Source organism: Hibiscus syriacus, unplaced genomic scaffold (assembly GCF_006381635.1).
Source record: "Hibiscus syriacus cultivar Baekdansim isolate YM2019G1 unplaced genomic scaffold, ASM638163v2 tig00110747_pilon, whole genome shotgun sequence".
NCBI lineage: Eukaryota > Viridiplantae > Streptophyta > Magnoliopsida > Malvales > Malvaceae > Hibiscus > Hibiscus syriacus.
Genome location: NW_024062848.1, coordinates 781,904 through 803,455, shown reverse-complemented (window position 1 = coordinate 803,455; position 21,552 = coordinate 781,904). Strand labels below are relative to the sequence as shown.

At 33.5% G+C, this 21,552-nt stretch overlaps 1 long non-coding RNA gene and 1 pseudogene across 1 annotated transcript; both read right to left on the bottom strand.

Annotated features, from left to right (window-relative positions):
• Positions 1 to 15,821: 15,821 nt before the first annotated feature.
• Positions 15,822 to 18,743, bottom strand: LOC120139456 (annotated as a pseudogene).
• Positions 18,744 to 18,793: 50 nt separating this feature from the next.
• On the bottom strand, positions 18,794 to 20,431 carry LOC120139457. Its single transcript, XR_005517642.1, has 4 exons — positions 20,294 to 20,431; positions 20,010 to 20,145; positions 19,478 to 19,680; positions 18,794 to 19,353 (listed from the first exon to the last, which is right to left on the bottom strand). It is a non-coding gene; the product is annotated as an uncharacterized LOC120139457 (long non-coding RNA).
• Positions 20,432 to 21,552: the final 1,121 nt, after the last annotated feature.

Genomic DNA, 21,552 nt, shown 5'->3' with positions numbered 1-21,552 from the left:
TGAGGAAAATGGATGCCAAATTGGAAAGATCCTTATGTCGTAAAAAAGGGCTTTTTCAGAGGAGCCCTTGTCCTGGCTGAAATGGACAGACCAAAACTGGCACATCCCGTCAATTCAGATGCAGTCAAGAAATACTTCGCTTAGAATGAAAACTCGATAGGGCGTCCTAAGTCAAAGAAAAAAAAATAAAAAAAGAAAAGAACAAAAAAGAGAAAAACGTTTAGGGTGAAAACCCGAAAGGGAGCCCTAAATTAAAAAAAAAGAAAAAGAACAAAACAAAAAAGAGAAAAGAAAAAGAAAAATAAGGTGGGTTCAAGATGAAAACCCAAAAAGGGCGTCTTGCAACCAATGATGGGTCTAAGTTGAAAACCCGAAAGGGCGATTTGGATATTGATTCAAGAAATGCTGACAGTGGAAACATCCCGGCATCTGAGTCTTTTACAGACTCAACGAGTCAAAGAAAGGTTGCACTCTCCATAACTTTGTCACACTTTCGAAGATTCCTTGACAAAGGCGGCGTTCAAGGTCACCTAACGTCTCTTCAGCTCAGAAGTGCCCACATTATCGAGATCTAATACATTCATTCACACTTCATCATGTATTCATTCTCCAGAATGTTTGTCATGTATTATTTGTTCTTTTTCCCTTATGAATAAAGACAATCTTTTCTCTAAATCAATTCCTTTTGAGTATCTTGGATTGATCTTAAACCTAATGATTTATTTACTTCTGCAAAAGATGATCGCATATTACTATACAAAGATTTGTTGGAAAGTATATGTATTCAAAAAGCCGATCAAGGCTCATGCACATACTTGAGATGGTCGAGAAGCATTTCCCAAATCAAGGAACAAAGAATATGAGATTTAAACATTTGAAGAATTCAAGATCAGGAATCAGAACTTCAAGATTACAGACAGGCAACCGGAGATCGAGATTTCTCTCCAGAGCCCAAAATAACATATGTTGCATATGCATTTTAGGCATACCTAAGAGCATTGCATCCATAACATCACATATATGCATAACTTTGCAGGTTTCAGCTAGAGCCAATTTCAACTTCACAGCGAGAGATATTGGACTTGAAGTGACACAATTTGCTCTAGAGTAGATTTCAACTTCACAACGAAGGATATCTAACTTGAAGCCAAACAATACTTGGATTTTAACTTCACGACGAAGGATATCCAATTCAATACTCAACGTCAGAACGAAGGGGTCATCCACGATTTCAAATTTACGACGAAGGATATCCAATTCAAGGCTCAACTCGAAGGGGCCATCCACGATTTCAACTTCATGACGAAGGATATCGTGCCCACAAGCAGCATCAATCTATAGAATGGATTTCAACTTCACGTTGAAGGATATCCAACTCAAAGAAGGAGAGTCTGTCAACAAACTCATTCAGAGTCAATTTCAACTTCACGGTGAAGGATATTAGACTTGAAATAACGCACAAGATTGGATCTCAACTTCACGACGAATGATATCCAATTCAAAGCTCAACTTCACAGTGAAGGAGCCATCTACGATTTCAACTTCACTACGAAGGATATCGTACCCTAAAGATTGACCCATCTTGTTGAGTTAATCGATCGACGGAATCGACCAAGAGGGGGGTGAATTGGCAATTAAAAATTTCGTGGAAGCTTTTGCAGAAAATTGAAAGTAATTGCACAGCGATTTACAGTGGTTCGACTTTCTCAAACAAAGTCTACGTCCACTACCTTAGCTATCCACACTAAGGATTTTCCAACAAATTCACTAATTTGTTCTTTCTTTTGAGGCAAAAGAGATAACCTTACAAAATCCCTCAAGAGTATACCCCAACTCTTGAGAACACTCTTTTTCCCAAAGAGAAGATTACAAATTTGCAAACTTACAAGAAAACCTCACAAGGTAAGATGTTTGCACAATTCTAGAACAAAGAAAAGAACACTCAAAGATAAATACAATTGAGTACAAAAGTGTTCTTGAAAGCAAATGAATATTGGATGAAAAATAGGCTTGAAATGCTCAAACTTGAGGTTTGATGCTTTCTCATTTATTCTCTCTTGATTCTAGTTGCTTGATGTTTCTTATTGTTTCTTCTCTGTTGACGAATGACTTCAAAACTTGTTTAAATACTCCTTGAATCAATTCTGAACGTTGGTGATAATTAGTGGAGTCAATAGAGCCGTTTAAGTGTGAAAACAATTAATTTTTCTAGGTGGAGCGTCTCATGCATCGATGCATGATCAAGGATGCATCGGTGCATTCGTGTAAAATTCAAATATTTTGACCGTTGGAACACTTGATGCATCGGTGCACCAAGTGTGCATCGATGCATGAAATGCATTCGATGTTTGAAAAATAGCCTGGTGCATCGATGCATGGCTTGTGCATCGATGCATCAAATGCATTCGATGTTTTGAAAATATAGTGCATCGATGCATGGAGAGTGCATCGGTGCATGGAATGCATTCGATGTTCAATTAATTCATCGATGCATCGATGCATGGACTGATGCAGCGGTGCATGCCTTTGAATAATTGATTTAAGGCTTGTTTTTTTGTTCAAAATACTTTGTGAAAATTGTTTCAAAAATAGTTTAAGTACAAATCACAATTTTACACATTTAGTAAGGATTAAAATTGATCTTGAAAAACTTGGAGTAATAATTTGATATTCGGTTAATTGAATCGAATATAAATTTGTAAAATCATTTGTAAAATCTTAAAATTCATTTAACTTAATTTGTTATATCGAAATATCAAAAATGTTTTCAACAATCTCCCCCTTTTTGATATAACAAAACATTTGAGTAATTTTAAGATTTGTTTAAGAAATTATTTTTGAAATCGATTTTGAAAAACGTACTCCCCCTTACTATAGCACATCTTAAATTTTCTCCCCCTTTTTGTTAAATCAAAAAGACTCTATAAAAACGTTTTAAACAAGAATTTTGAAAAACATTAGCCAATTGATTTATTAATAATAGGCTGCTAAGATCACAATCAAAAGAGAGATTAGCCATTAGTTTTCATAAACAATATTCATAATAAAATGTGAAATGGCATAATTTGGTCATAAATTTCTAATGATGCAAAATTAATAAACAGAAAGCGTTAAAATGTCAAACCAAATATATATAATAAGTTCAAGCATCCTCAAACAAACATCCAACAACTAATCAAGTTCAAAGTATCAATCAAACCACAAAAATCAAATCCAAGTTTTAAGAACAAGAAAGCATGGCAAGAAGTTTACTCCATCAGAGGATCGGGAGGAGGATGTTGAGGAACGGGAGAACGGTTTTGGTGAGACCGACTAGAGAATGTCCTAGGGCGTTTAGGATTAGTCATGGTAAGGAAAATCGGAAAAGGAATATCACCTGCAATTTTAAAACACTTGTATGCACAACAATTAATCCCAAAACTCAAATGAGTCCTCAATAATTCAAGGTTCTCTAACATAATCCTAATGGGCAAAGTTTTGAAAACTATTTTAAAATAATATCATAATATGTATAGTTTTCATGAAAACAACACAATTAAATCAAAACTATCACTTAATTTTAATTTTTTTTTTAAATTCGAAATTTTAATTTTGAAAAATTATGTGTTTTTGATGAAATTCGTTGTAGAAACTATTTTAGAATCATCATATAACCAATGCCCGATAATTATTTCAAACTAGAACTAATCTAAACGAGTCCTAAGTTCAAAAATTAATAAAATAGAGTTTTTGAAAAATTACCTTGAAAAATTCGGATTGAGGGGAATGTGGAGATGTTTTGAGCGATTTAATGATTGTAGCAGGTTTGTAGGATAAAAATCTTGAAGAACCCGATGATTTCCCGAAGATTTTGAGCAAAAATAGAGATTTGAGGGAGAGGGGGACGAACGGTCGTGTGTTTAGTGTTTTAGGTTTTGAGAAAATGAAGAAGAACCAGGGTTTTTGACTTAAAACCCGACGGATGCATCGGTGCATGGCCTCATGCATCGATATACATTCAAAGGGATGCATCGATGCATTGTTAAATGCATCGGTGCATAAAGCACAAAAATGTCAAAAATTCGTTTTAAACACTTAAAATGCTAAATAATTTGGCTCTAATGGTATTGGCAACTCATATATCACAAATTAATTATGTTCAATCAATCAAATTAATCTTCAAACTTTATTTGAACATAAAATTAATTTTAACAGAGAATCACTAACTCCCCCTAACTAATAGCAAGAATGCAATCAAAAATTATTATTATAAGCATTTTTCAATATTATTTAAAAGTGCTAAAATATTTTAAACACTAAGTGAAGATAGGTCAGTTAAACCTAATTCTCTCCTAAGTGTCCAAAACTTTCTTTATCTAAGGGTTTTGTAAAAATATCCGCTAATTGGTGCAAAGTATCAACAAATTCTAGAACTACATCTTCCTTAGTGACATGGTCCCTAATTAAGTGATGTCTTATTTCAATATGCTTAGTTCTAGAGTGTTGGATGGGATTTTTAGTGAGACAAATAGCACTAGTATTGTCACACTTGATAGGAATGGTACCTACTTCAATTCCATAATCAAAAAGTTGTTGTTTCATCCATAAAACTTGTGCACAACAACTACTGGCTGAAATGTATTCCGCTTCAGTGGTAGATAATGCAACACAATTTTGTTTCTTTGAAAACCAAGAAATCAGCATATTTCCAAGGAATTGGCAAGTACCGGAGGTGCTTTTCCTATCTAATTTGCATCCTCCATAATCCGCATCAGAAAAGGAATGCAAGCTAAAGCTAGAGTCTCTAGGATACCAAAGTCCTAAACTAGGAGTGTCCTTAAGGTATCTAAAGATTCTCTTAGCAGCTAGTAAATGTGATTCCTTAGGACATGATTGAAATCTAGCACATAAGCAAACACTAAACATAATGTCCGGTCTACTTGCAGTTAGATAAAGAAAAGAGCCAATCATTGACCTATATAATTTAACATCTACACATTTACCTCCTTCATCTAAGTCGAGCTTTGTTGAAGAGCTCATTGGAGTGTCATGAGGTTTCCCATTTTCCAGTCCAAACTTCTTGAGCATATCTTTGACGTACTTAGCTTGATTAATGAAGATGCCATCTTTTCTTTGCTTGATTTGGAGTCCCAAGAAAAATGAGAGCTCCCCCATCATGCTCATCTCAAACTCACTTTGCATTATCTTAGAAAATTCTTGGCAAAGAACATCATTAGTAGAACCAAATATTATATCATCAACATAAATTTGAACTACTAATAAATCTTTACCTTTATGCTTTTAAAAACAATGTAGTGTCAACCTTTCCTTTTGAAAAACCTTTTTCAATTAAAAAAATTGACAATCTTTCATACCAAGCTCTAGGATCTTGTTTTAAACCATAAAGAGCTTTTGTCAATTTAAGAACATGATCTGGAAATTTTGAATCTTCAAAACCTGGAGGTTGTTCCACATACACTTCTTCTTTTATAAAACCATTTAAAAATGCACTTTTAACATCCATTTGATATAATTTAAATTCATTGAAACATGCAAATGCTAATAACATTCTAATTGCTTCCATCCTAGCTACGGGAGCGTATGTTTCATCATAGTCTATGCTCTCTTCTTGAGTATACCCTTGAGCAACAAGTCTAGCCTTGTTTCTTACTATATTACCACTCTCATCAAGCTTATTCCTAAATACCCATCTAGTACCTACAGTAGATTTATTACTAGGCCTTTCAACTAATGTCCATACTTTACTTCTCTCAAATTGATTTAACTCTTCTTGCATAGCCATAATCCAATGTTCATCATTTAATGCTTCTTTAATATTCTTAGGCTCTATGCATGAGATAAATGCAACATAATTACAAATATTTCTAAGAGAAGATCGAGTTGTTACCCCTTTTGATGGATCACCTATAATTTCACCATCCTTGACATAGTTGTACTCTCTTGGATAAGATACTTCCCTTTCTTCAATGGTTGGATTCTCAAGAGGATCATGAGTTTCCTCATTTTTTCGTTTCTTCCTTTGATGATGGTTCTCCAACGTCATGTCTAATGTCATTTGTATTTATAACACCTACATCATCATTCACACAAGAATCCTTCCTCGGAAGGGGATTATCATCGAAAATAACATGTATAGACTCTTCTACAACTAAAGTTCTTTTATTAAATACACGATAGGCTTTAGAATTTAAGGAATAACCCAGAAAAATTCCTTCATCACTTTTAGCATCAAATTTGCCAAGGTTTTCTTTACCGTTGTTTAAAACAAAACATTTACATCCAAAAGGATGAAAATAGCTAATGTTAGGCTTTTTATTTTTGAAAATTTCATATGGAGTTTTCTTTATAATTGGCCTAATCATTACTCGATTTACAACATAACAAGCGGTATTTGTGGCTTCCGCCCAAAAATATTTTGGCAAATTATTTTCACAAAGCATGGTTCTAGCCATTTCTTCTAAAGTTCGATTTTTCCTCTCAACAACTCCATTTTGTTGAGGGGTTCTAGGTGCTGAAAAATTATAGCTAATACCATTAGAATTACAAAACTCAATAAATCCAAGATTTTCAAATTCAGTACCATGATCACTTCTAACACTAGTGATAGAGTAACCATTTTCGTTTTGGATTGTTTTTGAAAATGTGATGAAATGTTCTAATGCTTATCTTTAGTACTTAAAAATAGAACCCAAGTATATCTAGAATAGTCATCTACCAAGACAAATGCATATTGTTTTCCACCCAAGCTAGTAGTTCTAGTTGGCCCAAAAAGATCTAAATGGATCAATTGTAATACTCTACTAGGTGATACATCATTAATAGATTTAAAAGAAACTCGCTTTTGTTTTCCTTTAGCACAAGCATCACAGATTTTATCATTATCAAATTTAAGCTTAGGCAACCCTCTTACTAGGTCTCCTTGATTTAACCGTTGCAAAACACTCATACTAGCATGTCCTAGTCTCCTATGCCATAACCAACTATCATGCTCATTCTTAGCAACTAGGCATAAATTAGTCATATCAATAGAGTCTAAATGCACCATGTAAATGTTTCCTATTTTATGACCAACAAGCATAATCCGATTAGATGCAATGTCAATGACTTTACAACCATTAATTTCAAACAAGACATTGAATCCCTTATCGCATAATTGACTAATACTCAATAGATTATTCTTTAATCCATTCACATATAAAACATTATGCAATGTTGATTATCAAAATTAAGAGCATATGCATAAAGTTTTACAAAGATGTTATGCATTAAAGATTGATATCGATTTAGAGAGATATCATTAAAACTTTGAAATTACTTGCATAAACATTAGAACAAAATTTAAGGTCAAAAATCAAATTGTTTGAAAATTGATATCAATGGTTTAAAATGAATATCAATTACGTTAAAATTTTGACCAAGTTTTATTATGATGAACTAAAATTCTAAAAAAAATATAACTTTAAAATGTTCATCATAACCATATTTTCAACATACATGAGAATAAAACAATTATGCAAAATCAAAAATTATTCAACATTTAAAACCTCATGTATGCACAAACTAAATGAGCAACCAAATAAAATAATAACATTAAGTTTAGAGGTTACTCATTCCTTTTTCATGTGTGGCTAGAGCATCTTGAATATCATCATCTTCATCACCATTGCTCCCACACATCTACAAGAGACATTTAAGTGTATTTTGGTATCCAAATTGCTTTGGATCCTTGAACATTAGTTTCAATGCCTCTTGTTCCTTTAGGAACCCATACTTGTCTAATTTTAAATCGTTTTCCTTTCTTTAAAGGACAAGTATGTTCCTTATGACCATGATAATGACAATGTGAGCATATTGTCATTATTGAAATAGATGAATTATTTAAAATGATCTCTTTTTCTTTTGTTAAACATTCAAGGTTAACTTCTAAATCGAAAATTTCCTTTTCCATACTTTCAAATTTTATCTTTGAAAGCTCTAAATTCTTCTTCGAAATTTCATTTTGTTTTTCAAAATCCATTTTAGTTTCTAGAAGAAGTTTGTTTAATTTGAAAATTTCTTTTTCAAAGTTTTTCGATTTTATTTTGAAAGCTCTAACTCCTTTTTCAACATTTCATTTTTATTTTCCAAGTCCTTTTTAGCTTTCAAAATAAGATCATTTTTAGTAATAAATTTAGAAATCAATTTATTGTATTTGGAGTTCATGGTCTCAAACTCCGAAAATAATTCATCATAAGCATCTTGTAACTCACTAAAAGATTTTGAATTTAATCTATTTGAGTTAGAAGATACCTTTGACTCTGTGAGAGCTAATAGAGACATCACTTTTATTGGTTCTTCTTTTTCCTTGTCTCCATAGATCTCCTCAAGCTTATCCCACATTTCCTTGGCACTTGAACAAGAAGAAACTCCTTTATATACATTAGGATCAATTGCACAACACAATATATGCATAGCCTTTGTGTTTTGTTGAGCTTCCTTCCGTTCTTGATTACTCCACTTCTTTACCTTCTTCGTAGGAAAAGAATATCCGTTCTCGATTATCATCCAAGCTTCCATATCATGTGCTTGAATAAAAATCATCATGAACCTCTTCCAACGATGATAATTTGTTCCATTGAAGTGTGGAGGCACGCCAATTGGTCTGGATTCTTCCATGGAGAATGAACCGGAAGTGGACGCCATCTTTATCGATTTAACTCTTCCCGGATCTACTCAAGAGGTGATTAAACCTTCAAATGAGTGAGGCTCTGATACCAATTGTTGAGTTAATCAATCGACGGAATCGACCAAGAGGGGGTGAATTGGCAATTAAAAATTTCGTGGAAGCTTTTGTAGAAAATTGAAAGTAATTGCACAGCGATTTACAATGGTTCGACTTTCTCAAACAAAGTCTACGTCCACTACCTTAACTATCCACACTAAGGATTTTCCAATAAATTCACTAATTTGTTCTTTCTTTTGAGGCCAAAGAGATAACCTTACAAAATCCCTCAAGAGTATACCCCAACTCTTGAGAACACTCTTTTTCCCAAAGAGAAGATTACAAATTTGCAAACTTACAAGAAAACCTCACAAGGTAAGATGTTTGCACAATCTAGAACAAAGAAAAGAACACTCAAAGATAAATACAATTGAGTACAAAAGTGTTCTTGAAAGCAAATGAATATTGGATGAAAAATAGGCTTGAAATGCTCAAACTTGAGGTTTGATGCTTTCTCTTTGATTCTCTCTTGATTCTAGTTGCTTTATGTTTCTTATTGTTTCTTCTATGTTGATCAATGGCTTCAAAACTTGTTTAAATACTCCTTGAATCAATTCTGAATGTTGGTGATAATTAGTGGAGTCAATAGAGCCGTTTAAGTGTGAAAACAATTAATTTTTCTAGGTGGAGCGTCTCATGCATCGATGCATGATCAAGGATGCATCGGTGCATTCGTGTAAAATTCAAATATTTTGACCGTTGTAACACTTGATGCATCGGTGCACCAAGTGTGCATCGATGCATGAAATGCATTCGATGTTTGAAAAATAGCCTGGTGCATCGATGCATGGCTTGTGCATCGATGCATCAAATGCATTCGATGTTTTGAAAATATTCAGAGTGCATCGATGCATGGAGAGTGCATCGGTGCATGGAATGCATTCGATGTTCAATTAATTCATCGATGCATGGATTGATGCAGCGGTGCATGCCTTTGAATAATTGATTTAAGGCTTGTTTTTGGTTCAAAATACTTTGTGAAAATTGTTTCAAAAATAGTTTAAGTACAAATCACAATTTTACACATTTAGTAAGGATTAAAATTGATCTTGAAAAACTTGGAGTAATAATTTGATATTCGGTTAATTGAATCGAATACAAATTTGTAAAATCATTTGTAAAATCTTAAAATTCATTTAACTTAATTTGTTATATCGAAATATCAAAAATGTTTTCAACACATCTTCATGACGAATGAGTCATCTGTAACACAGCAATACCGAAGTCTTCAAGTCAGGTTTGAACATCACAACGAAATCTCTTGGGCTAGAAGACGATCCAGGAGTCGCTTCCTAATACTCTGAGTTTGATTTCAACTTCATGACGAAGGATTTCGTGTTTAGAATTTTCCAGTTTCGATTCAACCTCACGACGAGGGAGTCATTTCATGATTTAAATATCAGATTTCAACTCTACGACAAAGGATGTTAGATATGGACGAAATTTGTGTCTATTAATTTTTGCTCCATTTTCGTTACACGATAATAAGCAAAGAGGGGCAGCTGTAGACACCCCATTTCATCCCATCATATGTGTTACATTAATAATATTCATATATATATACATATTATAATAAACATATATTATATATTTATTATTATTATTTATTTTACTATTTTTACATGTTTCAGGCCCAAGCATGCTGCCCAAAACCATTACAAGGTAACCCAGCAGCCATGACACATCTGGAATGCCCAAGCACAACAGTTATTCGACCCAACGTGCGTGACTCGAATCCAATGGGAGCCCAAACCCAAACCAGTCCAGCTAGGGTTTGAAACCCTAGCTTTCCCTTCTCTCAACCCAACCGCCAGCAGCAATGACAATTGGATCTAGATGAGATACAACGGTCCATATCAAAGCCCACTTTAGGATTTCCTCACTTTCTCCTCCAAGCGACGCCACATCACCTACTCAGCAAGACCGTATTCTCTGCCGGTTTTCTCGGCATCAACATCAACAAGCAACAAACATTAGACTTTAGGTTCGATTAGGAAACTAAAAATAGTGTTTTATTTTCCTATAAATAAACTTAGCATTTACACACAAGAGAGCACGAGAAAATACAAAGGCAAGACTTGTAAGCGTTCGGAAATAAAGAAATAAAAAGAAATGTAATATTTTTTACCTTTGGTTCAGTCGATTCTTGCTTGCATGCGTGATTTTCTTGTCACTCTTTGCTCGAAAAAACAATAAAAACTTCGGCCGAGGAACAAAGGGAGGCCCTTTATTTTTCGAAACATTTTTCCTAGATCTACGTTTTTCCGAGATGATTTTTGGAAAAAAAAATTGGTTTTTAAATAGGAAATTCGAAGAGCTTTCATAAAAAGTTTTTTTTATCTTTTGCCACCGATGACCGGCGACCGGCAAGGCGACGCGCAAACGGGTTTTGGGAACCACTGTGGTTGTTCTTCAGTTTGAAGAACAAGCCAGAGAAAACAAACGAACGGAGGGGGCTTTTTGATTTGAAACTGATAGAAATGAGAATTAAGCCAAAAAAATGGCTTTTATACTGGACCCGACCCAAGAAGACTTAGGATCCGTGTGTTTTTAATCTGAAAGGGGAGAATTCGATTTTCGTCCCCCATTTTTGAAATATTTTATTTTACCCCCTGAAGTTGATTTTCCACGCTAATTCTCTTCTAATTCGACCATCCAATTTTGTTTTATTTCATTTTAACCCTTATTATATATATATTTAATTATATTTTTCTATTTATTTACTATATTTCATTATTTTTGGTTTTTTTTTATTTTTTTATTTATGTTATATTATATTATATTATATTTTTATTATTATTATTTTTTATTACATATATTTTATATCATTATTTCTTATATATATATACATATAGATATATTATTATTTTTTTATTTTCATTTTATTTTATTTCCTACTATTATTTTATTTTAATATTTTGTTTAAACATTATTATATATATATATTATTTCTATTTTATTTTAATCCTTTTATTTTTTTTATTTTTATATCTTAATATATATATTTTTTATTTATTTATTTGTATTTTGTTTTCCTAATGTTTGTGTATACATGTATATATTTTTTTATTTTTTTTAATTATTTTATTAATTATTATATTATATATATTACTAACTTTGAATTATCATCTCTAGGGGTCCCCTCTTTTTGACCAATTTTTTTCTTCTTTTTCTCAGTTGAAATCAATTCGTTAGGTAAATATAGAAGCACCACACATCCTTTAATGATCGAAAGTGAAACATAATTATTAATGACATGGACCCTTAAAACCTATTAGCTAAAGGCATCTTCTTTTGACAAAAACAAGCAAACATCCTCACATCTTTTTATTATTCTTTAAATTTTATTGCTTTTACCCTTTTTTTAATTGTTTTTAACCTTACTTTATTATCATTTTTTATTTCTTTTCTTTTCTTTTATCATTTTTCTTATTAGTTTTTTTTTCTCTTTATTTATTTATTTATCATTTTTTAATTAAGTTTATTTTTTATTTTTTTATTTTTATTTCTTTTCCAACTGTTTGTAGTTATTTATTTTATTTTACTTTATTTTAATCTTTTAGCTAGCTTTTGTTCCTATTTTTTTACCTTCCTCTTCATTTAAGTAATTTATTTCTTGATAATCCATATTTGTTTTATTATATTCCTGGAATTTATTTTTTATTTTTTTGTGACTTTGTTCATATTTTATTTTCGCAATTAGCATTCATTTTTTCTAATTTAGTAAGACCTCTTTATTTGTTGTGTAGATTTAATAGGTAATTGGTTGTATTTTATTTCTTTTAATTCATCAGCATGCATTTTTATCTTAATTCGATTCTGAACTTTATTACAAATCTAACATTTCTATCTTTTTAAAGGTATTCGTTAAATCGATCGGGGGGTAAGTAATTAGGATCATACTTTACCTTTTAATTTAAATTACAATTTTCTTAACTAAAGACTGTTGACCCTGTATTTTGACAGGGTCATGTTTGACCTAGAATGAGACCCGACCCGAGGCCCAATGGGCAGGAGCCCACGTGAAAGAAAGAGTAGCTGGGGTTTTCTAAACCCTAGCACCAACAACCGTCACCCTTGACTTTCCTGCACGCAATCTGGCCACGCCGAGGCAGAATCGCAAGAAATCCGAGGCATTAAATGCCCTGACCGACCGACTTTACCAGCATCAAACACGTAAGTTATACCCTATTAAACGCGTGGAAAAAACATATTCAAAGGGTAAAAGAAATATTTTTTTAATTTTCATGTAATCGGGTATATAATACCCCGAAAAACCAGTGTAAAGGACACCAAAAAATTTTGAAAAAAAACAATACAAAGTTTCAAAAAATCAGATTTGAAGCAACGATTTCTCCAAGGTATTTTCATTTATTTTTACATGCATGTTTATATTTCGGAAGAACTAAATATATAAAAATTATATTAGAATTTTACCTTTGTTGGAGGGCTTCATTCGGCCGTTCTAATATTAGTTTGGGTTAAGGGTAGACAAAAGTTGAAATCTTTAGGTGTTTAGAGCATTTTCGGGTCTGGCCGACCACCGTTGGTGGTGGCCGAGAGGCGAAAGTCACCGATCTACGGCGGCGTTGAGATAGCTCGGTTTCGGTGGAGTTTGGTTTAGGAGGGGAAAACATTTTCAGATCTTTTTTTTTTGCTTCGATTTAGAGTCTAGGTGGAATAGAAGGTAAAAGGGATTTCGTCGGAGTGGGGTTCAACCACCGTTCTATGGTGGCCGGCTGGTTTTGGTAGTTTCAAAGAGGGAGGCCGGCGAGAGGGTAGAGAGAAATGGGAGAGGAATATATAAAAGGGGCTAGGATTTTTCACTCAAAATGTTTAAAATGTGAAATATATAGGCTAAAAATGGTAAAATAGCGCTGAGGCCCTTCAAATTATGTTGTGTTTTACATTCTGGCCACCAAACTTTTGCGTAAAATCACGCTTAGGCCCCTATACATTTAACGCGTTTTTATAAACTGGTCACTGAATTGCTTGCATAAAATTACGTTAAACCCCCTAATACATTGTCGTGTTTTACATTTTAGTCCCCAGATCTATTTGTTTTGTTTATTTCATTTTCGACACTTCAATTTCGTTATTTTTAATTTGGTCACTAATATGCTATATTTTCTGTTTTTATTTATTTCTGATTTGGGCATTTTACTTTCCTTTTCTTTTACTTTTGTCACTGACTTATTAATACTCTAACATTTATTTATTTTATTCGAACTAACTTACTAACTTTTATTTATTCACTTTATTATTGTACTAATTTTTCATTTTTACTATTGTTACTAACATTTATTTTACTGTACAAATTAACCCCTAACTTTTAAATTTATGCAATTTATTTTGTTTATTTATTTACTTTTCGGCATCTTAATTTCAGTAGTTTATTTTTTTTTTGCCATTTAACTTTCCAACATTTTATTTCAGTACTCTTTTATTTCCAGCACCTAGTTTTCAGTATTCGCATTTAGGTACCTTAACTTATTACTTCATTTTACTTTAGTCATCGATGTTGCTTGTGGTATAGTTCTATTTATGATTCGACCTCATTTATTTACCCTCTTATTTGTGTAGTATTTATAATCTTGATGGTCGATTTATATGAATTCCTTTAAAAAGAATTGTATTACCAATCAATCGAATTCAAATTATGTCGTTGATTTTTTTTAACAAATGTCGTAGGAAGTTTTATTTAGGGTATTATGTTTTTATATAATTTATATATAATTTAATATAACTAGATATAATAGTAAAATGATAAGTATATAAACTATTAAGATATTATAAAATAAATATATTAATACATTTTTATATAATCAGATATAATTTATATAATTTTTATGGAATAAATTATATATAATTCAATATAATAAATGATATTAATCCTAGGCAAAATAAGTGATATATTTGGATTGCATATTCGGATATACGATATGAAATTTTGGATATTTAAAAAATTGGATATCCGATTTTTTCGGATTGGATTCGGGATATCTGAAATTTCAGATCGGATCGAATCTGATATCCGATTCTGTACACCCCTACTAAACTTGACCCGACTAAAGTCGAACCATCGAATTGACCTAACATAATCCATACCCGATTTGATCTGATCTGAAACCTAAACAGTTACCTAATTTTACATCCTTGATATACCTTATAAAAGCATATGAAATAAAATATAAAGTCATAATTTTATGATTTAAATCTTTACCTTTACCCATATTTTCAGTGTTCCAAAATTTTCAAAAGTCTATTTCCCCCCTCCCCCAAAAAAAATTACTATAATCCATTTCCATGGTTACTTTATTGTCATCTTGCAAGTATTTTGAGTCTATCTAAAAATTGCTTGTTGTAATGGAAGTTCCACTTCATTCTATTATGTCTATAAATAATTGCTTTGCGTCCCTGAATAATTTATTCTCTGCAACTAAAATTAATTGTCTATTATGTCTATAAATGAAAACTTTTAACATTTGATTAATGCATTCTATTATTACTTCTTAAAATTTCTTTGTCTTCGAAGGATTTTAAGTGAATGGGACTTCCACGTTGTCTCATTGTCATCGTGTTTATTTTTATTTATTTTTTTCCATTAATTACAATAGGTATATATATATAATTGTAATTCATTATCAAACAATAACTTAGCCCTGTGGGTGAAGCATGCTCAACTCTTTGCTTAATCTTAGGATCGATTAAAACTAAAATTGAAAAGCTTTTAGCGATTTAAGCACTATTAGTTCTATGTTCAAGTTTGAAAATAGATTGGCATATGTCAATAATTTTTTAAGAAAAAAATATAAGGTGATTATATGATAGCATCTGTTCATAATCTTTCTTAGCTATTGACAATGCGCACATATCCTATAGATACAATTACTCGAACCCATAACCTCAAGGGAAACAATAATGCCTTTCGAGTGACAGACAACACTGTTATAGAGGTAGAAAATTTCAGAGTTAAACACATTAGAATCATCAGCGACCTTACAATTGTAGGTTCAGTAACATAAAACCAGCTAAACCAGAAACTGCTATGGCACACACGTTTGCAGAGTACTTTTTTAAACAACTTAAGCAGAGAAGCAGACATTAAAAAGTTCATTCTACCTTACCGTCAACAGTAATGCTGTTATCAAGCTGAGAGAATTCTTGGAAGAAGGCCTTGAAAAGTTCATAAGAATGCTTCACATCATCAACAGCACACATTTCCCGTATGCTATGCATCGATAACTGGGGAGCACCCACATCTACTGTACGGATTGACACAACACTTGCCGGACCGGACCGATGGTTGAACCACATGGCATATCGTTCCGCACCACAAAATCTTGTATGTACAGAATTTTCTGAAATAATTAGTTCATCCCTTACACCATTTCTAATAAAAGCATTTCCTTTCAGGACCATTTTCTAGCAAAGTTTGGGACATGATCCTCTAAGGACCCTCAAATATGAAAATATTGGAAAATTTTGAACATACACGAGCTGGACACTGACAAATGAGAGTTCAAGTAACATATATTTTGACCACTGAATTTCTGTTCTTATTTTCAGCAAAAGTTAGTCCGTTTATTTAAAGAAATATGAGGCTTAATACTGACTACTTATACTGCCGATTCCAGGAATTGTTGGCCATGCGGAATCGATGGAACAAATCAACAAATTAATTTGTTCACTGTCAGGCTCGAGGATTCAATCCGAATATATGTCGAGATGCGGAAGCTAGAGGATTTGGTTCAAGCTATGAATCTTCCGCTAACCTTTGAGACAAAATATCAGATGACCTAAACCATCGAACAACAAAGTACTACCTGGCATAATCGAGGATCTGTCTCGAAAGTAGCAAATCCACCAATTATCAAAACACTGAAGCGAGCAGATATGGCTGAACGAAGGTCTAAGGGTCTTCGTTATAATTGGGACGAACACTGTTTGGCGGGACATCAATGCAAAGGATTATTCTGGTTCGAGGTAGCAGATGAAGATGACTTGGGGACGGATGGATTGATTGAATTTTACAATCTTGAGCTTATAGACAAGCTCTTTCTTTTTTCCAGGAGGGAGTAAAGTTAGCATTAGTTATTTTTAGGAAAATAATATTATTTTAGGAGAGTAATAATATTATTATTTAAGTAGATATAGTTTTATTAGGAGATATTGTGATTTTAATTTTTTGCGTTCGTAGAAGTATTTCCATACTAGGAGACTTATTTCCTTATCTTTCCAATGAGTATTTTATTCCATGCAACCTTTGTATAAGAGGCCTTTTGAATTGATACTCAATAAAATAAAGATGTATTATAAACCTAAAATTGAGATCAGATTATTCTCTCCCGAACAAGTCTCGAGGTGGATTCTCCCTTTGACGAGAATCATAGCTAGAATGCGAAACAAGCAAACAACTGCTCAACACAGTCCTATTCTAACAAGGTCCTATACTTGGGACCATAACAACTATACATTTGATAATGTTTTATTTCTCATTGAATCTCGTACATCAAAGAGTTCATAGCAACTCTATGGTCAAGGATAGAACTGACCTGAATGGGAAGGTTATGCTTCATGGCTATTTCCCTGAATATGAAAGAAGTGACTGCATTGGTTGCGTAACGTTGGTTCGCATTATGTTTGATAACAAGTCCCCCATGCAATTTAGGTTGATGGTTCTCCTCATGTTTGTCCTGAACATAACACCATATGACTGCAAAGCAACAAAATAAAATTATCTCACAAATGCCAGTTATGATTTGTCTGCAGCAACATCCATATAATTTGGGTGAAGGGCATGCGCCATGTCAGCAGAAACAAGGAAACTTCTCTGGATTGCTTTTGTTAGCATCTGAAAAAGAAATAATGCAACAAAATGTCAAAAAGATGATTTTGATGAAAGAACGATTATGATAGGTTTGCAGATACTATGTCAATCACAGAAAAGAATTGGAAAATGATATACAACATAGAAATTGAATCTTTATAAAATAGCATCATGTTCATTAGTGTAAAGGGGAAAAAAGGTAATATGAAATGTAAGTGCTTCTGAGTTTCAATTTTCTACTTTTCTAAGAGAAAAGTTATGCAGATGCCATGCTTATAGGTAATGAAGAAAATCTTTTAGACTATAAAAACAATGAACAAAACAGAATGCAATTTATTCCAGTCTATACTACAAACTTTCACTTTATCTTCACTGACTAATAGTCAGACAAGCTATTTGAATAGAAGAAGATATGGAAAATAGCAGAGAGGTGGTACACACCTTAGAATCGGAGGTGAAGGAGTTCGTTATCCGTGATACAGCATCTAAAATCGCAGGAGATCCAGCTCCTTGTGCTGAATTAGATCCAACCTTCTCATCATCAAACAATGCAACCATTCTAACACCACTCTTATTTTCAAGGTCACTCTCGGAGGATGTAGCATCAATCAATCCCTGGAATGAAATAACATTATGATGAAGGGATGAAGCAAACCATTATTAGGTTCAACATTACAAGATTTCAAATATTCCCCCATTTGAATATAAGAATGAATAACACAAACCACATCTACATATTACGGAGTTAAGAAACTCAAACGTAAACCTATAATTTTGCTAACTGGGAGCAAAAGACCTACTAATACCTTCAGAGAGCAAAAGGACACGCAAAGGTTGTCAAGCCTTCCAGAAAAGATAAATTCCTTTGCAGCACCGGCTACTATACTTGGTTGAGTATCACATGCTTGCAATTCAAAATCACATATTTAATCTGGTTGACAGCCGAGTTTATTTGCAATCATCTAAATAAAAGAAAAGAAATTACTTTGTTCTAAATGTTCCACAATGTAGCTTACTCCACTTGACAAAGCTCGAGCTTAAAAACTATCAAACCTGCAGCAGAAGTGCATGATGTCGTGATTTGTTCAATGTCTTGTCAGCCTGACCATTTTCAGAAATCTCTTTATTGAGCTCTGCCCGTGAAAAGAAGTTCAACAGATCTTAAAGAGAAGCGAAGTAAAACAAACATTAATCCCCTTCAGACAGACATAAAGAAACTTATGTTCTATTGAGTCGTTATTAAAATAAGTATCATTTAAACAAGCTTAATTTATTCCTTTCTTAACAATTAAACACATTCTATAATTGGAAAAAAGCAAGCATGAATTGTCCTAGCTGAAGAACCAACTTGTTCAAATTGAACAATTTGTTTCGTGTTTTCAGTATTTCATTAAAAACTGCCATTCCCCGTTTGGTTTTGGTTTTTATAACATATATTCATACGGAATTCTATATTATAAGTTTCTAATCATGAAGCAGCATATAGCAGAGAAGCAACTATCAGAAAACCAATGCAGACACTAATCAGCCTTTATCCATTTCACTGGAATAAAGTTCTATACTGTTATGGAGTGGTTGACACAAGTTCACAATATAAATGAACTTAGGATACGGAAATGATAAATGGCACAAATACAATCTGAAAAATAGCATGCAATAAAGTATGGATAAAAATTTACCTTAATTGATGTTGCCAGGACAGGTAAAAGATGACTCTGTGTGTTGACCACAAATAGGAAAATAGATTACTGTTTCCACAATGCTAACAGAAAAAATAGTAAGAAGCCAAAATCCTCGAAGAGCAAAGTGAGTTAAATCCAACACAAGCAATTATCTACGCCAATCACAAGCATAAAGCACTCTGAGAATTCATCTAGGAAGCCCACCTGTCTAATTGGAAAGCCAGGGTACGGATCCGCATTATAGGTTCTTCAATTCTAACTAGCCGATGTGAATATGAAACAGAACCACCTTTCTCCTCTCTAATCATCACCCTTCCTGCAACAGTCAAGTCACGATCGAACCACGTATGCCACAAGCCACCTCCATAAGTTTGCACACCAACCTCCAGATGACTGGGTTTTTTTACCTGATCAATCCCACAGTCATTTTCTCTTTTTTGCTTTCTTTCAATAATACTGTCATTTACGTTTAAGTTTAGTGATAGAAAACGCAATAACATCGGAAACAGGCTTCAATTTTAGACAAGGGCCATAAGTATGTGCAAAATATTAGTGGATAAACAACTAAAACATCATCTGATCACAATGGAACATAAACTTTAAATCTTTTTTACACAGTAATTAACAACCAAATAGCCAAAAAAAAGTGTAAATTATTCACAAATTTACTGCCACATTTTTTGACAATCATATTAAACAACAAAAGTAAAGAAATTTCTAAAGGAAAAAAACATACTTTTTACCAACAGCAAAAGCAACAATGGTGGAATGATTCCTGGTGAAAAAGTATCTTTTCCCAGCTTCTAATTTCCAATCTTCTCTCTCTAACACTTGTTCGTACCCAATCTTTTGCAAACGTTTCTTTGCTTCGTCTGGGATTAAAACAAAAACCCAACAAAAAGGTTGAATAAAATCCAATAAGAAATGAATATACGTGGATTTTGATAGTAAATTACTTCGATTAAAGGGCTTGAATAAGTTGACTTCCCACCAACAGAAAAGCGAGAAGAAAAAGATTACCGACGGCGTGGAAGGCAGTGAGCGAAACGTTTAAGAAGCCGATGAAACCAGACACAACGGACCTCACTTCAGTTTCCAACATGCCTCTTCGTTCCTTCGATTCGATCTTAAACTTAGCTTAGGCCTTTGTTTATAGTTACTTAAAAAATTTCAGCATTCCCAGTTTATAAAATATATGAATAGGTTGGGGTGGTACGTGTAATGCTCCTAAAGGATCCCTTGTCAAGTGGGAAACGTGTTGTCACGGTGGACTGGGTCTTCGTCCTTTTCGCCCGTAAAATGATACCTTTCTGATCAAGATGGGATTCAATTTTGTCATGAAACCTGATACTCTTTAGGTGAAATCATGCGATCCAAGTATAAAATAACGGAGGTAGTGCCCACTTCAATTGATGGCAAAAATGGGTCTTTCGTCGGGAAATCTCTTGTTCGCGTTTAGCCAAGTATCCGCGACAACACCTGTTGGTCTCATGGGGATGGGAGACAAGTTAGATTCTGGCTTGATTCTTGGATTCCATGTATGGGACCTTTGGCCGAACATGTCAATATCGACTGTGCCCCCAGTCCTTTTGCCACTGCCCGTGACTTGGTGACTAGTAATGGGGAATGGAATGTGACTCAGTGTTCCCGCACCGTGTGACACCATAGGGGAGGACTACCCCACGTGCCGATGGAACCAATCCGGAACATGTTTGGTTAAAACGGCGTTCCATCAGCTTTAACACGATAAATGGGAGGATCATAACAACATGTGGAATCTGGCCTGGACCTTTGATGGCCCACAGAGAATCCGCCAATTTATATGGCTTATCCCCCGTAATCGGGTTATGACTAACGTCGAATGTCATAGACAGGGTACGACTCCCGATCCTCGCTGTCTGGTTTGTGGCTTGGATACTGAGTTCATAACCCACATCCTCAGTGATTGCCCCCAAGCTCGATTTATCTAGGAAACCTCATACATACATCACAAGGCTCGCATTAAAGGAAAAAGTAATAACTCTTCCAAATGATCCACTCGTCCAAGACTTGGAAAAGAAGACCAGAACAACAGCAGACTTACGATGACTTTTTGAATGAGATCATAATCTTATTTGGTCAACATGTATTCTGAAGATACAACCGTCTGTCTCCTATCTTTTCAACAGTTCTTGAATCGCATCAATCCGATATCGGGAACTCAAGATACGTTCATTTTAGTGAAGACAACACATGCAGAAATTCTTATACAAGATTAATATGTGATTTTGTAAATATTA